The sequence below is a fragment of the Gorilla gorilla genome, chromosome 3 (genome assembly GCF_029281585.2).
Source record: "Gorilla gorilla gorilla isolate KB3781 chromosome 3, NHGRI_mGorGor1-v2.1_pri, whole genome shotgun sequence".
Classification (NCBI taxonomy): Eukaryota; Metazoa; Chordata; class Mammalia; order Primates; family Hominidae; genus Gorilla; species Gorilla gorilla.
In genome coordinates, this window is record NC_073227.2 from 87392931 (window position 1) to 87415442 (window position 22512).

The following is a 22512-nucleotide window of genomic DNA, read 5'->3' on the forward strand; positions in this document are numbered from 1 at the left end:
ATGTCACCAAATATATACTATATACTGTACATAAAATATGAAAGTACACCAAATATATCTTATATACTGTACATAAAATATAAAATTTCACCAAATATATATTATATACTGTACATAAAATATCAAATTTCAACAAATATATATTATATATTGTATATAAAATATCAAATGTCACCAAATATATACTATATACTGTACATAAAATATGAAATTACACCAAATATATATTATATACTGTACATAAAATATAAAATTTCAACAAATATATATTATATACTGTACCTATAATATCAAATTTCACCAAACATATAGTATATACTGTACATAAAATATCAAATTTCAAGAATAATATCTTATTTATTGTATATAAAATATCAAATGTCACCAAATATATACTATATACTGTACATAAAATATGAAAGTACACCAAATATATATTATATACTGTATATAAAATATCAAATGTCACCAAATATATACTATATACTGTACATAAAATATGAAAGTACACCAAATATATCTTATATACTGTACATAAAATATGAAAGTACACCAAATATATATTATATACTGTACATAAAATATCAAATTTCAACAAATATATATTATATACTGTACCTATAATATCAAATTTCACCAAACATATAGTATATACTGTACATAAAATATCAAATTTCAAGAATAATATCTTATTTATTGTATATAAAATATCAAATGTCACCAAATATATACTATATACTGTACATAAAATATGAAAGTACACCAAATATATATTATATACTGTACATAAAATATAAAATTTCACCAAATATATATTATACACTGTACATAAAATATCAAATGTCACCAAATATATACTATATACTGTACATAAAGTATGAAAGTACACCAAATATATATTATATACTGTACATAAAATATAAAATTTCAAAAAATATATATTATATACTGTACATAAAATATAAAATTTTAACAAATATATATTATATACTGTATATAAAATATCAAATGTCACCAAATATATACTATATACTGTACATAAAATATGAAAGAACACCAAATATATATTATATTCTGTACATAAAATATAAAATTTCACCAAATATATATTATACACTGTACATAAAATATCAAAGGTCACAAAATATATACTATATACTGTACATAAAATATGAAAGTCCACCAAATATATATTATATACTGTACATAAAATATAAAATTTCAAAAAATATATATTATATACTGTACATAAAATATCAAATTTTAACAAATATATATTATATACTGTATACAAAATATCAAATTTCACCAAATATATATTATATACTGTACCTATAATATCAAATTTCACCAAACATATAGTATATACTGTACATAAAATATCAAATTTCAAGAATAATATCTTATTTATTGTATATAAAATATCAAATGTCACCAAATATATACTATATACTGTACATAAAATATGAAAGTACACCAAATATATATTATATACTGTACATAAAATATAAAATTTCACCAAATATATATTATACACTGTACATAAAATATCAAATGTCACCAAATATATACTATATACTGTACATAAAATATCAAATTTCAAGAAACATATCTCATTTAATGTATATAAAATATCAAATGTCACCAAATATATACTATATACTGTACACAAAATATGAAGTTACACCAAATATATATTATATACTGTACATAAAGTATAAAATTTCAAAAAATATATATTATATACTGTACATAAAATATCAAATTTTAACAAATATATATTATATACTGTATATAAAGTATCAAATGTCACCAAATATATACTATATACTGTACATAAAATATGAAAGTACACCAAATATATCTTATATACTGTACATAAAATATAAAATTTCACCAAATATATATTATATACTGTACATAAAATATCAAATTTCAACAAATATATATTATATATTGTATATAAAATATCAAATGTCACCAAATATATACTATATACTGTACATAAAATATGAAATTACACCAAATATATATTATATACTGTACATAAAATATCAAATTTCAACAAATATATATTATATACTGTACCTATAATATCAAATTTCACCAAACATATAGTATATACTGTACATAAAATATCAAATTTCAAGAATAATATCTTATTTATTGTATATAAAATATCAAATGTCACCAAATATATACTATATACTGTACATAAAATATGAAAGTACACCAAATATATATTATATACTGTATATAAAATATCAAATGTCACCAAATATATACTATATACTGTACATAAAATATGAAAGTACACCAAATATATCTTATATACTGTACATAAAATATGAAAGTACACCAAATATATATTATATACTGTACATAAAATATCAAATTTCAACAAATATATATTATATACTGTACCTATAATATCAAATTTCACCAAATATATAGTATATACTGTACATAAAATATCAAATTTCAAGAATAATATCTTATTTATTGTATATAAAATATCAAATGTCACCAAATATATACTATATACTGTACATAAAATATGAAAGTACACCAAATATATATTATATACTGTACATAAAATATAAAATTTCACCAAATATATATTATACACTGTACATAAAATATCAAATGTCACCAAATATATACTATATACTGTACATAAAGTATGAAAGTACACCAAATATATATTATATACTGTACATAAAATATAAAATTTCAAAAAATATATATTATATACTGTACATAAAATATAAAATTATAACAAATATATATTATATACTGTATATAAAATATCAAATGTCACCAAATATATACTATATACTGTACATAAAATATGAAAGTACACCAAATATATATTATATACTGTACATAAAATATAAAATTTCACCAAATATATATTATACACTGTACATAAAATATCAAAGGTCACAAAATATATACTATATACTGTACATAAAATATGAAAGTCCACCAAATATATATTATATACTGTACATAAAATATAAAATTTCAAAAAATATATATTATATACTGTACATAAAATATAAAATTTTAACAAATATATATTATATACTGTATATAAAATATCAAATGTCACCAAATATATACTATATACTGTACATAAAATATGAAAGTACACCAAATATATATTATATACTGTACATAAAATATAAAATTTCACCAAATATATATTATACACTGTACATAAAATATCAAATGTCACCAAATATATACTATATACTGTACATAAAATATCAAATTTCAAGAAACATATCTCATTTAATGTATATAAAATATCAAATGTCACCAAATATATACTATATACTGTACACAAAATATGAAGTTACACCAAATATATATTATATACTGTACATAAAGTATAAAATTTCAAAAAATATATATTATATACTGTACATAAAATATCAAATTTTAACAAATATATATTATATACTGTATATAAAGTATCAAATGTCACCAAATATATACTATATACTGTACATAAAATATGAAAGTACACCAAATATATCTTATATACTGTACATAAAATATAAAATTTCACCAAATATATATTATATACTGTACATAAAATATCAAATTTCAACAAATATATATTATATATTGTATATAAAATATCAAATGTCACCAAATATATACTATATACTGTACATAAAATATGAAATTACACCAAATATATATTATATACTGTACATAAAATATCAAATTTCAACAAATATATATTATATACTGTACCTATAATATCAAATTTCACCAAACATATAGTATATACTGTACATAAAATATCAAATTTCAAGAATAATATCTTATTTATTGAATATAAAATATCAAATGTCACCAAATATATACTATATACTGTACATAAAATATGAAAGTACACCAAATATATATTATATACTGTATATAAAATATCAAATGTCACCAAATATATACTATATACTGTACATAAAATATGAAAGTACACCAAATATATCTTATATACTGTACATAAAATATGAAAGTACACCAAATATATATTATATACTGTACATAAAATATCAAATTTCAACAAATATATATTATATACTGTACCTATAATATCAAATTTCACCAAACATATAGTATATACTGTACATAAAATATCAAATTTCAAAAATAATATCTTATTTATTGTATATAAAATATCAAATGTCACCAAATATATACTATATACTGTACATAAAATATGAAAGTACACCAAATATATATTATATACTGTACATAAAATATAAAATTTCACCAAATATATATTATACACTGTACATAAAATATCAAATGTCACCAAATATATACTATATACTGTACATAAAGTATGAAAGTACACCAAATATATATTATATACTGTACATAAAATATAAAATTTCAAAAAATATATATTATATACTGTACATAAAATATAAAATTTTAACAAATATATATTATATACTGTATATAAAATATCAAATGTCACCAAATATATACTATATACTGTACATAAAATATGAAAGTACACCAAATATATATTATATACTGTACATAAAATATAAAATTTCACCAAATATATATTATACACTGTACATAAAATATCAAAGGTCACAAAATATATACTATATACTGTACATAAAATATGAAAGTCCACCAAATATATATTATATACTGTACATAAAATATAAAATTTCAAAAAATATATATTATATACTGTACATAAAATATCAAATTTTAACAAATATATATTATATACTGTATACAAAATATCAAATTTCACCAAATATATATTATATACTGTACCTATAATATCAAATTTCACCAAACATATAGTATATACTGTACATAAAATATCAAATTTCAAGAATAATATCTTATTTATTGTATATAAAATATCAAATGTCACCAAATATATACTATATACTGTACATAAAATATGAAAGTACACCAAATATATATTATATACTGTACATAAAATATAAAATTTCACCAAATATATATTATACACTGTACATAAAATATCAAATGTCACCAAATATATACTATATACTGTACATAAAATATCAAATTTCAAGAAACATATCTCATTTAATGTATATAAAATATCAAATGTCACCAAATATATACTATATACTGTACACAAAATATGAAGTTACACCAAATATATATTATATACTGTACATAAAGTATAAAATTTCAAAAAATATATATTATATACTGTACATAAAATATCAAATTTTAACAAATATATATTATATACTGTATATAAAGTATCAAATGTCACCAAATATATACTATATACTGTACATAAAATATGAAAGTACACCAAATATATCTTATATACTGTACATAAAATATAAAATTTCACCAAATATATATTATATACTGTACATAAAATATCAAATTTCAACAAATATATATTATATATTGTATATAAAATATCAAATGTCACCAAATATATACTATATACTGTACATAAAATATGAAATTACACCAAATATATATTATATACTGTACATAAAATATCAAATTTCAACAAATATATATTATATACTGTACCTATAATATCAAATTTCACCAAACATATAGTATATACTGTACATAAAATATCAAATTTCAAGAATAATATCTTATTTATTGTATATAAAATATCAAATGTCACCAAATATATACTATATACTGTACATAAAATATGAAAGTACACCAAATATATATTATATACTGTATATAAAATATCAAATGTCACCAAATATATACTATATACTGTACATAAAATATGAAAGTACACCAAATATATCTTATATACTGTACATAAAATATGAAAGTACACCAAATATATATTATATACTGTACATAAAATATCAAATTTCAACAAATATATATTATATACTGTACCTATAATATCAAATTTCACCAAACATATAGTATATACTGTACATAAAATATCAAATTTCAAAAATAATATCTTATTTATTGTATATAAAATATCAAATGTCACCAAATATATACTATATACTGTACATAAAATATGAAAGTACACCAAATATATATTATATACTGTACATAAAATATAAAATTTCACCAAATATATATTATACACTGTACATAAAATATCAAATGTCACCAAATATATACTATATACTGTACATAAAGTATGAAAGTACACCAAATATATATTATATACTGTACATAAAATATAAAATTTCAAAAAATATATATTATATACTGTACATAAAATATAAAATTATAACAAATATATATTATATACTGTATATAAAATATCAAATGTCACCAAATATATACTATATACTGTACATAAAATATGAAAGTACACCAAATATATATTATATACTGTACATAAAATATAAAATTTCACCAAATATATATTATACACTGTACATAAAATATCAAAGGTCACAAAATATATACTATATACTGTACATAAAATATGAAAGTCCACCAAATATATATTATATACTGTACATAAAATATAAAATTTCAAAAAATATATATTATATACTGTACATAAAATATAAAATTTTAACAAATATATATTATATACTGTATATAAAATATCAAATGTCACCAAATATATACTATATACTGTACATAAAATATGAAAGTACACCAAATATATATTATATACTGTACATAAAATATAAAATTTCACCAAATATATATTATACACTGTACATAAAATATCAAAGGTCACAAAATATATACTATATACTGTACATAAAATATGAAAGTCCACCAAATATATATTATATACTGTACATAAAATATAAAATTTCAAAAAATATATATTATATACTGTACATAAAATATCAAATTTTAACAAATATATATTATATACTGTATACAAAATATCAAATTTCACCAAATATATATTATATACTGTACCTATAATATCAAATTTCACCAAACATATAGTATATACTGTACATAAAATATCAAATTTCAAGAATAATATCTTATTTATTATATATAAAATATCAAATGTCACCAAATATATACTATATTCTGTACATAAAATATGAAAGTACACCAAATATATATTATATACTGTACATAAAATATAAAATTTCACCAAATATATATTATACACTGTACATAAAATATCAAATGTCACCAAATATATACTATATACTGTACATAAAATATCAAATTTCAAGAAACATATCTCATTTACTGTATATAAAATATCAAATGTCACCAAATATATACTATATACTGTACACAAAATATGAAGTTACACCAAATATATATTATATACTGTACATAAATATAAAATTTCAAAAAATATATATTATATACTGTACATAAAATATCAAATTTTAACAAATATATATTATATACTGTATATAAAGTATCAAATGTCACCAAATATATACTATATACTGTACATAAAATATGAAAGTACACCAAATATATCTTATATACTGTACATAAAATATAAAATTTAACCAAATATATATTATATACTGTACATAAAATATCAAATTTCAACAAATATATATTATATATTGTATATAAAATATCAAATGTCACCAAATATATACTATATACTGTACATAAAATATGAAATTACACCAAATATATATTATATACTGTACATAAAATATAAAATTTCACCAAATATATATTATACACTGTACATAAAATATCAAAGGTCACAAAATATATACTATATACTGTACATAAAATATGAAAGTCCACCAAATATATATTATATACTGTACATAAAATATAAAATTTCAAAAAATATATATTATATACTGTACATAAAATATCAAATTTTAACAAATATATATTATATACTGTATACAAAATATCAAATTTCACCAAATATATATTATATACTGTACCTATAATATCAAATTTCACCAAACATATAGTATATACTGTACATAAAATATCAAATTTCAAGAATAATATCTTATTTATTGTATATAAAATATCAAATGTCACCAAATATATACTATATACTGTACATAAAATATGAAAGTACACCAAATATATATTATATACTGTATATAAAATATCAAATGTCACCAAATATATACTATATACTGTACATAAAATATGAAAGTACACCAAATATATCTTATATACTGTACATAAAATATGAAAGTACACCAAATATATATTATATACTGTACATAAAATATCAAATTTCAACAAATATATATTATATACTGTACCTATAATATCAAATTTCACCAAACATATAGTATATACTGTACATAAAATATCAAATTTCAAGAATAATATCTTATTTATTGTATATAAAATATCAAATGTCACCAAATATATACTATATACTGTACATAAAATATGAAAGTACACCAAATATATATTATATACTGTACATAAAATATAAAATTTCACCAAATATATATTATACACTGTACATAAAATATCAAATGTCACCAAATATATACTATATACTGTACATAAAGTATGAAAGTACACCAAATATATATTATATACTGTACATAAAATATAAAATTTCAAAAAATATATATTATATACTGTACATAAAATATAAAATTTTAACAAATATATATTATATACTGTATATAAAATATCAAATGTCACCAAATATATACTATATACTGTACATAAAATATGAAAGTACACCAAATATATATTATATACTGTACATAAAATATCAAATTTCAACAAATATATATTATATACTGTACCTATAATATCAAATTTCACCAAACATATAGTATATACTGTACATAAAATATCAAATTTCAAGAATAATATCTTATTTATTGTATATAAAATATCAAATGTCACCAAATATATACTATATACTGTACATAAAATATGAAAGTACACCAAATATATATTATATACTGTATATAAAATATCAAATGTCACCAAATATATACTATATACTGTACATAAAATATGAAAGTACACCAAATATATCTTATATACTGTACATAAAATATGAAAGTACACCAAATATATATTATATACTGTACATAAAATATCAAATTTCAACAAATATATATTATATACTGTACCTATAATATCAAATTTCACCAAACATATAGTATATACTGTACATAAAATATCAAATTTCAAAAATAATATCTTATTTATTGTATATAAAATATCAAATGTCACCAAATATATACTATATACTGTACATAAAATATGAAAGTACACCAAATATATATTATATACTGTACATAAAATATAAAATTTCACCAAATATATATTATACACTGTACATAAAATATCAAATGTCACCAAATATATACTATATACTGTACATAAAGTATGAAAGTACACCAAATATATATTATATACTGTACATAAAATATAAAATTTCAAAAAATATATATTATATACTGTACATAAAATATAAAATTATAACAAATATATATTATATACTGTATATAAAATATCAAATGTCACCAAATATATACTATATACTGTACATAAAATATGAAAGTACACCAAATATATATTATATACTGTACATAAAATATAAAATTTCACCAAATATATATTATACACTGTACATAAAATATCAAAGGTCACAAAATATATACTATATACTGTACATAAAATATGAAAGTCCACCAAATATATATTATATACTGTACATAAAATATAAAATTTCAAAAAATATATATTATATACTGTACATAAAATATAAAATTTTAACAAATATATATTATATACTGTATATAAAATATCAAATGTCACCAAATATATACTATATACTGTACATAAAATATGAAAGTACACCAAATATATATTATATACTGTACATAAAATATAAAATTTCACCAAATATATATTATACACTGTACATAAAATATCAAAGGTCACAAAATATATACTATATACTGTACATAAAATATGAAAGTCCACCAAATATATATTATATACTGTACATAAAATATAAAATTTCAAAAAATATATATTATATACTGTACATAAAATATCAAATTTTAACAAATATATATTATATACTGTATACAAAATATCAAATTTCACCAAATATATATTATATACTGTACCTATAATATCAAATTTCACCAAACATATAGTATATACTGTACATAAAATATCAAATTTCAAGAATAATATCTTATTTATTATATATAAAATATCAAATGTCACCAAATATATACTATATTCTGTACATAAAATATGAAAGTACACCAAATATATATTATATACTGTACATAAAATATAAAATTTCACCAAATATATATTATACACTGTACATAAAATATCAAATGTCACCAAATATATACTATATACTGTACATAAAATATCAAATTTCAAGAAACATATCTCATTTACTGTATATAAAATATCAAATGTCACCAAATATATACTATATACTGTACACAAAATATGAAGTTACACCAAATATATATTATATACTGTACATAAATATAAAATTTCAAAAAATATATATTATATACTGTACATAAAATATCAAATTTTAACAAATATATATTATATACTGTATATAAAGTATCAAATGTCACCAAATATATACTATATACTGTACATAAAATATGAAAGTACACCAAATATATCTTATATACTGTACATAAAATATAAAATTTAACCAAATATATATTATATACTGTACATAAAATATCAAATTTCAACAAATATATATTATATATTGTATATAAAATATCAAATGTCACCAAATATATACTATATACTGTACATAAAATATGAAATTACACCAAATATATATTATATACTGTACATAAAATATAAAATTTCACCAAATATATATTATACACTGTACATAAAATATCAAAGGTCACAAAATATATACTATATACTGTACATAAAATATGAAAGTCCACCAAATATATATTATATACTGTACATAAAATATAAAATTTCAAAAAATATATATTATATACTGTACATAAAATATCAAATTTTAACAAATATATATTATATACTGTATACAAAATATCAAATTTCACCAAATATATATTATATACTGTACCTATAATATCAAATTTCACCAAACATATAGTATATACTGTACATAAAATATCAAATTTCAAGAATAATATCTTATTTATTGTATATAAAATATCAAATGTCACCAAATATATACTATATACTGTACATAAAATATGAAAGTACACCAAATATATATTATATACTGTATATAAAATATCAAATGTCACCAAATATATACTATATACTGTACATAAAATATGAAAGTACACCAAATATATCTTATATACTGTACATAAAATATGAAAGTACACCAAATATATATTATATACTGTACATAAAATATCAAATTTCAACAAATATATATTATATACTGTACCTATAATATCAAATTTCACCAAACATATAGTATATACTGTACATAAAATATCAAATTTCAAGAATAATATCTTATTTATTGTATATAAAATATCAAATGTCACCAAATATATACTATATACTGTACATAAAATATGAAAGTACACCAAATATATATTATATACTGTACATAAAATATAAAATTTCACCAAATATATATTATACACTGTACATAAAATATCAAATGTCACCAAATATATACTATATACTGTACATAAAGTATGAAAGTACACCAAATATATATTATATACTGTACATAAAATATAAAATTTCAAAAAATATATATTATATACTGTACATAAAATATAAAATTTTAACAAATATATATTATATACTGTATATAAAATATCAAATGTCACCAAATATATACTATATACTGTACATAAAATATGAAAGTACACCAAATATATATTATATACTGTACATAAAATATCAAATTTCAACAAATATATATTATATACTGTACCTATAATATCAAATTTCACCAAACATATAGTATATACTGTACATAAAATATCAAATTTCAAGAATAATATCTTATTTATTGTATATAAAATATCAAACGTCACCAAATATATACTATATACTGTACATAAAATATGAAAGTACACCAAATATATATTATATACTGTATATAAAATATCAAATGTCACCAAATATATACTATATACTGTACATAAAATATGAAAGTACACCAAATATATCTTATATACTGTACATAAAATATGAAAGTACACCAAATATATATTATATACTGTACATAAAATATCAAATTTCAACAAATATATATTATATACTGTACCTATAATATCAAATTTCACCAAACATATAGTATATACTGTACATAAAATATCAAATTTCAAGAATAATATCTTATTTATTGTATATAAAATATCAAATGTCACCAAATATATACTATATACTGTACATAAAATATGAAAGTACACCAAATATATATTATATACTGTATATAAAATATCAAATGTCACCAAATATATACTATATACTGTACATAAAATATGAAAGTACACCAAATATATCTTATATACTGTACATAAAATATGAAAGTACACCAAATATATATTATATACTGTACATAAAATATCAAATTTCAACAAATATATATTATATACTGTACCTATAATATCAAATTTCACCAAACATATAGTATATACTGTACATAAAATATCAAATTTCAAGAATAATATCTTATTTATTGTATATAAAATATCAAATGTCACCAAATATATACTATATACTGTACATAAAATATGAAAGTACACCAAATATATATTATATACTGTACATAAAATATAAAATTTCACCAAATATATATTATACACTGTACATAAAATATCAAGTGTCACCAAATATATACTATATACTGTACATAAAGTATGAAAGTACACCAAATATATATTATATACTGTACATAAAATATAAAATTTCAAAAAATATATATTATATACTGTACATAAAATATAAAATTTTAACAAATATATATTATATACTGTATATAAAATATCAAATGTCACCAAATATATACTATATACTGTACATAAAATATGAAAGTACACCAAATATATATTATATACTGTACATAAAATATAAAATTTCACCAAATATATATTATACACTGTACATAAAATATCAAAGGTCACAAAATATATACTATATACTGTACATAAAATATGAAAGTCCACCAAATACATATTATATACTGTACATAAAATATAATATTTCAAAAAATATATATTATATACTGTACATAAAATATCAAATTTTAACAAATATATATTATATACTGTATACGAAATATCAAATTTCACCAAATATATATTATATACTGTACCTATAATATCAAATTTCACCAAACATATAGTATATACTGTACATAAAATATCAAATTTCAAGAATAATATCTTATTTATTATATATAAAATATCAAATGTCACCAAATATATACTATATTCTGTACATAAAATATGAAAGTACACCAAATATATATTATATACTGTACATAAAATATAAAATTTCACCAAATATATATTATACACTGTACATAAAATATCAAATGTCACCAAATATATACTATATACTGTACATAAAATATCAAATTTCAAGAAACATATCTCATTTAATGTATATAAAATATCAAATGTCACCAAATATATACTATATACTGTACACAAAATATGAAGTTACACCAAATATATATTATATACTGTACATAAAGTATAAAATTTCAAAAAATATATATTATATACTGTGCATAAAATATCAAATTTTAACAAATATATATTATATACTGTATATAAAGTATCAAATGTCACCAAATATATACTATATACTGTACATAAAATATGAAAGTACACCAAATATATCTTATATACTGTACATAAAATATAAAATTTCACCAAATATATATTATATACTGTACATAAAATATCAAATTTCAACAAATATATATTATATATTGTATATAAAATATCAAATGTCACCAAATATATACTATATACTGTACATAAAATATGAAATTACACCAAATATATATTATATACTGTACATAAAATATCAAATTTCAACAAATATATATTATATACTGTACCTATAATATCAAATTTCACCAAACATATAGTATATACTGTACATAAAATATCAAATTTCAAGAATAATATCTTATTTATTGTATATAAAATATCAAATGTCACCAAATATATACTATATACTGTACATAAAATATGAAAGTACACCAAATATATATTATATACTGTATATAAAATATCAAATGTCACCAAATATATACTATATACTGTACATAAAATATGAAAGTACACCAAATATGTCTTATATACTGTACATAAAATATGAAAGTACACCAAATATATATTATATACTGTACATAAAATATCAAATTTCAACAAATATATATTATATACTGTACCTATAATATCAAATTTCACCAAACATATAGTATATACTGTACATAAAATATCAAATTTCAAGAATAATATCTTATTTATTGTATATAAAATATCAAATGTCACCAAATATATCTTATATACTGTACATAAAATATAAAATTTAACCAAATATATAGTATATACTGTACATAAAATATCAAATTTCAACAAATATATATTATATATTGTATATAAAATATCAAATGTCACCAAATATATACTATATACTGTACATAAAATATGAAAGTACACCAAATATATATTATATACTGTACATAAAATATAAAATTTCACCAAATATATATTATACACTGTACATAAAATATCAAAGGTCACAAAATATATACTATATACTGTACATAAAATATGAAAGTCCACCAAATATATATTATATACTGTACATAAAATATAAAATTTCAAAAAATATATATTATATACTGTACATAAAATATCAAATTTTAACAAATATATATTATATACTGTATACAAAATATCAAATTTCACCAAATATTTATTATATACTGTACCTATAATATCAAATTTCACCAAACATATAGTATATACTGTACATAAAATATCAAATTTCAAGAATAATATCTTATTTATTGTATATAAAATATCAAATGTCACCAAATAAATACTATATACTGTACATAAAATATGAAAGTACACCAAATATGTATTATATACTGTACATAAAATATAAAATTTCACCAAATATATATTATACACTGTACATAAAATATCAAATGTCACCAAATATATACTATATACTGTACATAAAATATGAAATTTCAAAAAATATATATTATATACTGTACATAAAATATCAAATTTCACCAAATATATATTATATACTGTATATAAAATATCAAATTTCACCAAACATATATTATATACTGTACCTTTAATGTCAAATTTCACCAAATATATAGTATATACTGTACATAAAATATCAAATTTCAACAAATATATATTATATATTGTATATAAAATATCAAATGTCACCAAATATATTCTATATACTGTAAATAAACTATGAAAGTACACCAAATATATATTATATACTGTACATAAAATATCAAATTTCAACAAATATATATTATATACTGTACATAAAATATCAAATTTCACCAAATATATATTATATACTGTATATAAAATGTCAAATTTCACCAAATATATATTATATACTGTACCTATAATATCAAATTTCACCAAACATATAGTATATACTGTACATAAAATATCAAATTTCAAGAATAATACCTTATTTATTGTATATAAAATATCAAATGTCACCATATATATACTATATACTGTACATAAAATATGAAAGTACACCACATATATATTTTATACTGTACATAAAATATAAAATTTCACCAAATATATATTATACACTGTACATAAAATATCAAATGTCACCAAATATATACTATATACTGTACATAAAATATGAAAGTACACCAAATATATATTATATACTGTACATAAAATATAAAATTACAAAAAATATATATTATATACTGTACATAAAATATCAAATTTTAACAAATATATATTATATACTGTATATAAAATATCAAATTTCACCAAATATATATTATATACTGTACCTATAATATCAAATTTCACCAAACATATAGTATATACTGTACATAAAATATCAAATTTCAAGAATAATATCTTATTTATTGTATATAAAATATCAAATGTCACCAAATATATACTATATACTGTACATAAAATATGAAAGTACACCAAATATATATTATATACTGTACATAAAATATAAAATTTCACCAAATATATATTATACACTGTACATAAAATATCAAATGTCACCAAATATATACTATATACTGTACATAAAATATGAAAGTACACTAAATATATATTATATACTGTACATAAAATATAAAATTTCAAAAAATATATATTATATACTGTACAAAAAATATCAAATTTTAACAAATATATATTTTATACTGTATGTAAAATATCAAATGTCACCAAATATATACTATATACTGTACATAAAATATGAAAGTACACCAAATATATCTTATATACTGTACATAAAATATAAAATTTCACCAAATATATATTATATACTGTACATAAAATATCAAATTTCACCAAATATATATTATATACTGTACCTATAATATCAAATTTCACCAAACATATAGTATATACTGTACATAAAATATCAAATTTCAAGAATAATATCTATTTATTGTATATAAAATATCAAATGTCACCAAATAAATACTATATACTGTACATAAAATATGAAAGTACACCAAATATGTATTATATACTGTACATAAAATATAAAATTTCAACAAATATATATTATACACTGTACATAAAATATCAAATGTCACCAAATATATACTATATACTGTACATAAAATATGAAATTTCAAAAAATATATATTATATACTGTACATAAAATATCAAATTTCACCAAATATATATTATATACTGTATATAAAATATCAAATTTCACCAAACATATATTACATACTGTACCTATAATGTCAAATTTCACCAAATATATAGTATATACTGTACATAAAATATCAAATTTCAACAAATATATATTATATATTGTATATAAAATATCAAATGTCACCAAATATATACTATATACTGTACATAAAATATGAAAGTACACCAAATATATCTTATATACTGTACATAAAATATAAAATTTCACCAAATATATATTTTACACTGTACATAAAATATCAAAGGTCACCAAATATATACTATATACTGTACATAAAATATGAAAGTCCACCAAATATATATTATATACTGTACATATAATATAAAATTTCAAAAAATATATATTATATACTTTACATAAAATATCAAATATCACCAAATATATATTATATACTGTATATAAAATATCAAATTTCACCAAACATATATTATATACTGCACCTATAATGTCAAATTTCACCAAATATATAGTATATACTGTACATAAAATATCAAATTTCAAGAAACATAACTTATTTATTGTATATAAAATATCAAATGTCACCAAATGTACACTATATAGTGTAGATGAAATATGAAATTACTCCAAATATATATTATATACAGTACATAAAATATAAAATTTCACCAAATATATATTATACACTGTACATAAAATATCAAATGTCACCAAATATATACTATATACTGTACATAAAATATGAAAGTACACCAAATATATATTATATACTGTACATAAAATATAAAATTTCAAAAAATATATATAATATACTGTACATAAGATATCAAATTTCAACAAATATATATTATATACTGTATATAAAATGTCAAGTCATCAAATATATACTATATACTGTACACAAAATATGAAAGTACACCAAATATATATTATATACTGTACATAAAATATAAAATTTCACCAAATATATATTATATACTGTACATAAAATATCAAATGTCACCAAATATATACTATATACTGTACATAAAATATGAAAGTACACCAAATATATCTTATATACTGTACATAAAATATAAAATTTCACCAAATATATAGTATATCCTGTACATAAAATATCAAATTTCAAGAAACATATCTGATTTATTGTATATAAAATATCAAATATCACCAAATATATACTATATACTGTACATAAAATATGAAAGTACACCAAATATATCTTATATACTGTACATAAAATATAAAATTTCACCAAATATATAGTATATACTGTACATAAAATATCAAATTTCAACAAATATATATTATATATTGTATATAAAATATCAAATATCACCTAATATATACTATATACTGTACATAAAATATGAAAGTACACCAAATATATATTATATACTGTACATAAAGTATAAAATTTCACCAAATATATATTATACACTGTACATAAAATATCAAAGGTCACCAAATATATACTATATACTGTACATAAAATATGAAAGTCCACCAAATATATATTATATACTGTACATATAATATAAAATTTAAAAAAATATATATTATATACTGTACATAAAATATCAAATTTCACCAAATATATATTATATACTGTATATAAAATATCAAATTTCACCAAACATATATTATATACTGTACGTATAATGTCAAATTTCACCAAATATATAGTATATACTGTAGATAAAATATCAAATTTCAAGAAACTTATCTTATTTATTGTATATAAAATATCAAATGTCACCAAATATACACTATATACTGTACATAAAATATGAAAGTACACCAAATATATATTATATACTGTACATAAAATATAAAATGTCACCAAATATATATTATACACTGTACAAAAAATATCAAATGTCACCAAATATATACTATATACTGTACATAAAATATGAAAGTACACCAAATATATATTATATAATGTACATAAAATATAAAATTTCAAAAAATATATATTATATACTGTACATAAGACATCAAATTTCAACAAATATATATTGTATACTGTATATAAAACGTCAAAAGTCACCAAATATATACTATATACTGTACACAAAATATGAAAGTACACCAAATATATCTTATATACTGTACATAAAATATAAAATTTCACCAAATATATATTATATACTGTACATAAAATATCAAATGTCACCAAATATATACTATATACTGTACATAAAATATGAATGTACACCAAATATATATTATATACGGTATATAAAATATGAAATTTCACCAAATATATATTATATACTATACATAAAATATCAAATTTCAACAAATATATATTATATACTGTACATAAAATATCAAATGTCACCAAATATATACTCTATACTGTACATAAAATATGAAAGTACACCAAATATATCTTATATACTGTACATAAAATATAAAATTTCACCAAATATATAGTATATACTGTACATTAAATATCAAATTTCAAGAAACATATCTTATTTATTGTATATAAAATATCAAATGTCAACAAATATATACTATATACTGTACATAAAATATGAAAGTACACCAAATATATATTATATACTGTACATAAAATATAAAATTTCACCAAATATATATTATACACTGTACATAAAATATCAAATGTCACCAAAAGTATACTATATACTGTAAATAAAATATGAAAGTACACCAAATATATATTATATACTGTACATAAAATATAAAATTTCACCAAATATATATTATATACTGTACATAAAATATCAAATGTCACCAAATATATACTATATACTGTACATAAAATATGAAAGTACACCAAATATATATTATATACGGTATATAAAATATGAAATTTCACCAAATATATATTATATACTATAAATAAAATATCAAATTTCAACAAATATATATTATATACTGTACATAAAATATCAAATGTCACCAAATATATACTATATACTGTACATAAAATATGAAAGTACACCAAATATATCTTATATACTGTACATAAAATATAAAATTTCACCAAATATATAGTATATCCTGTACATAAAATATCAAATTTCAAGAAACATATCTGATTTATTGTATATAAAATATCAAATATCACCAAATATATACTATATACTGTACATAAAATATGAAAGTACACCAAATATATCTTATATACTGTACATAAAATATAAAATTTCACCAAATATATATTATATACTGTACATAAAATATCAAATGTCTCCAAATATATACTATATACTGTACATAAAATATGAATGTACACCAAATATATATTATATACGGTATATAAAATATGAAATTTCACCAAATATATATTATATACTATACATAAAATATCAAATTTCAACAAATATATATTATATACTGTACTTAAGATATCAAATTTCAACAAATATATATTATATACTGTACTTAAGATATCAAATTTCAACAAATATATATTATATACTGTATATAAAATATCAAAAGTCACCTAATATATACTATATACTGTACATAAAATATGAAAGTACACCAAATATATATTATATACTGTACATAAAATATAAAATTTCAAAAAATATATATTATATACTGTACATAAAATATCAAATTTCAACAAATATATATTATATACTGTATATAAAATGTCAAATGTCACCAAATATATACTATATACTGTACACAAAATATGAAAGTACAACAAATATATATTATATACTGTACATAAAATATAAAATTTCAAAAAATATATATTATATACTGTACATAAAATATCAAATGTCACCAAATATATACTATATACTGTACATAAAATATGAAAGTACACCAAATATATATTATATACGGTATATAAAATATAAAATTTCACCAAATATATAGTATATACTGTACATAAAATATCAAATTTCAAGAAACATATATTATTTATTGTATATAAAATATCAAATGTCACCAAATATATACTATATACTGTACATAAAATATGAAAGTACACCAAATATATATTATGTACTGTACATAAAATATAAAATTTCACCAAATATATATTATACACTGTACATAAAATATCAAATGTCACCAAATATATACTATATACGGTAAATAAAATATGAAAGTACACCAAATATATATTATATACTGTACATAAAATATAAAATTTCACCAAATCTATAGTATATACTGTACATAAAATATCAAATTTCAAGAAACATATCTTATTTATTGTATATAAAATATCAAATGTCAACAAATATATACTATATACTGTACATAAAATATGAAAGTACACCAAATATATATTATATTCTGTACATAAAATATCAAATTTCAACAAATATATATTATACACTGTACATAAAATATCAAATGTCACCAAATATATACTATATACTGGACATAAAATATGAAAGTACACCAAATATATATTATGTACTGTACATAAAATATAAAATTTCACCAAATATATATTATACACTGTACATAAAATATCAAATGTCACCAAATATATACTATATACGGTAAATAAAATATGAAAGTACACCAAATATATATTATATACTGTACATAAAATATCAAATTTCAACAAATATATATTATATACTGTACATAAAATATCAAATTTCACCAAATATATATTATATACTGTATATAAAATATCAAATTTCACCAAATATATATTATATACTGTACCTATAATATAAATTTCACCAAACATATAGTATATACTGTACATAAAATATCAAATTTCAAGAATAATATCTTATTTATTGTATATAAAATATCAAATGTCACCAAATATATACTATATACTGTACATAAAATATGAAAGTACACCAAATATATATTATATACTGTACATAAAATATAAAATTTCAAAAAATATATATAATATACTGTACATAAGATATCAAATTTCAACAAATATATATTATATACTGTATATAAAATGTCAAGTCATCAAATATATACTATATACTGTACACAAAATATGAAAGTACACCAAATATATATTATATACTGTACATAAAATATAAAATTTCACCAAATATATATTATATACTGTACATAAAATATCAAATGTCACCAAATATATACTATATACTGTACATAAAATATGAAAGTACACCAAATATATCTTATATACTGTACATAAAATATAAAATTTCACCAAATATATAGTATATCCTGTACATAAAATATCAAATTTCAAGAAACATATCTGATTTATTGTATATAAAATATCAAATATCACCAAATATATACTATATACTGTACATAAAATATGAAAGTACACCAAATATATCTTATATACTGTACATAAAATATAAAATTTCACCAAATATATAGTATATACTGTACATAAAATATCAAATTTCAACAAATATATATTATATATTGTATATAAAATATCAAATATCACCTAATATATACTATATACTGTACATAAAATATGAAAGTACACCAAATATATATTATATACTGTACATAAAGTATAAAATTTCACCAAATATATATTATACACTGTACATAAAATATCAAAGGTCACCAAATATATACTATATACTGTACATAAAATATGAAAGTCCACCAAATATATATTATATACTGTACATATAATATAAAATTTAAAAAAATATATATTATATACTGTACATAAAATATCAAATTTCACC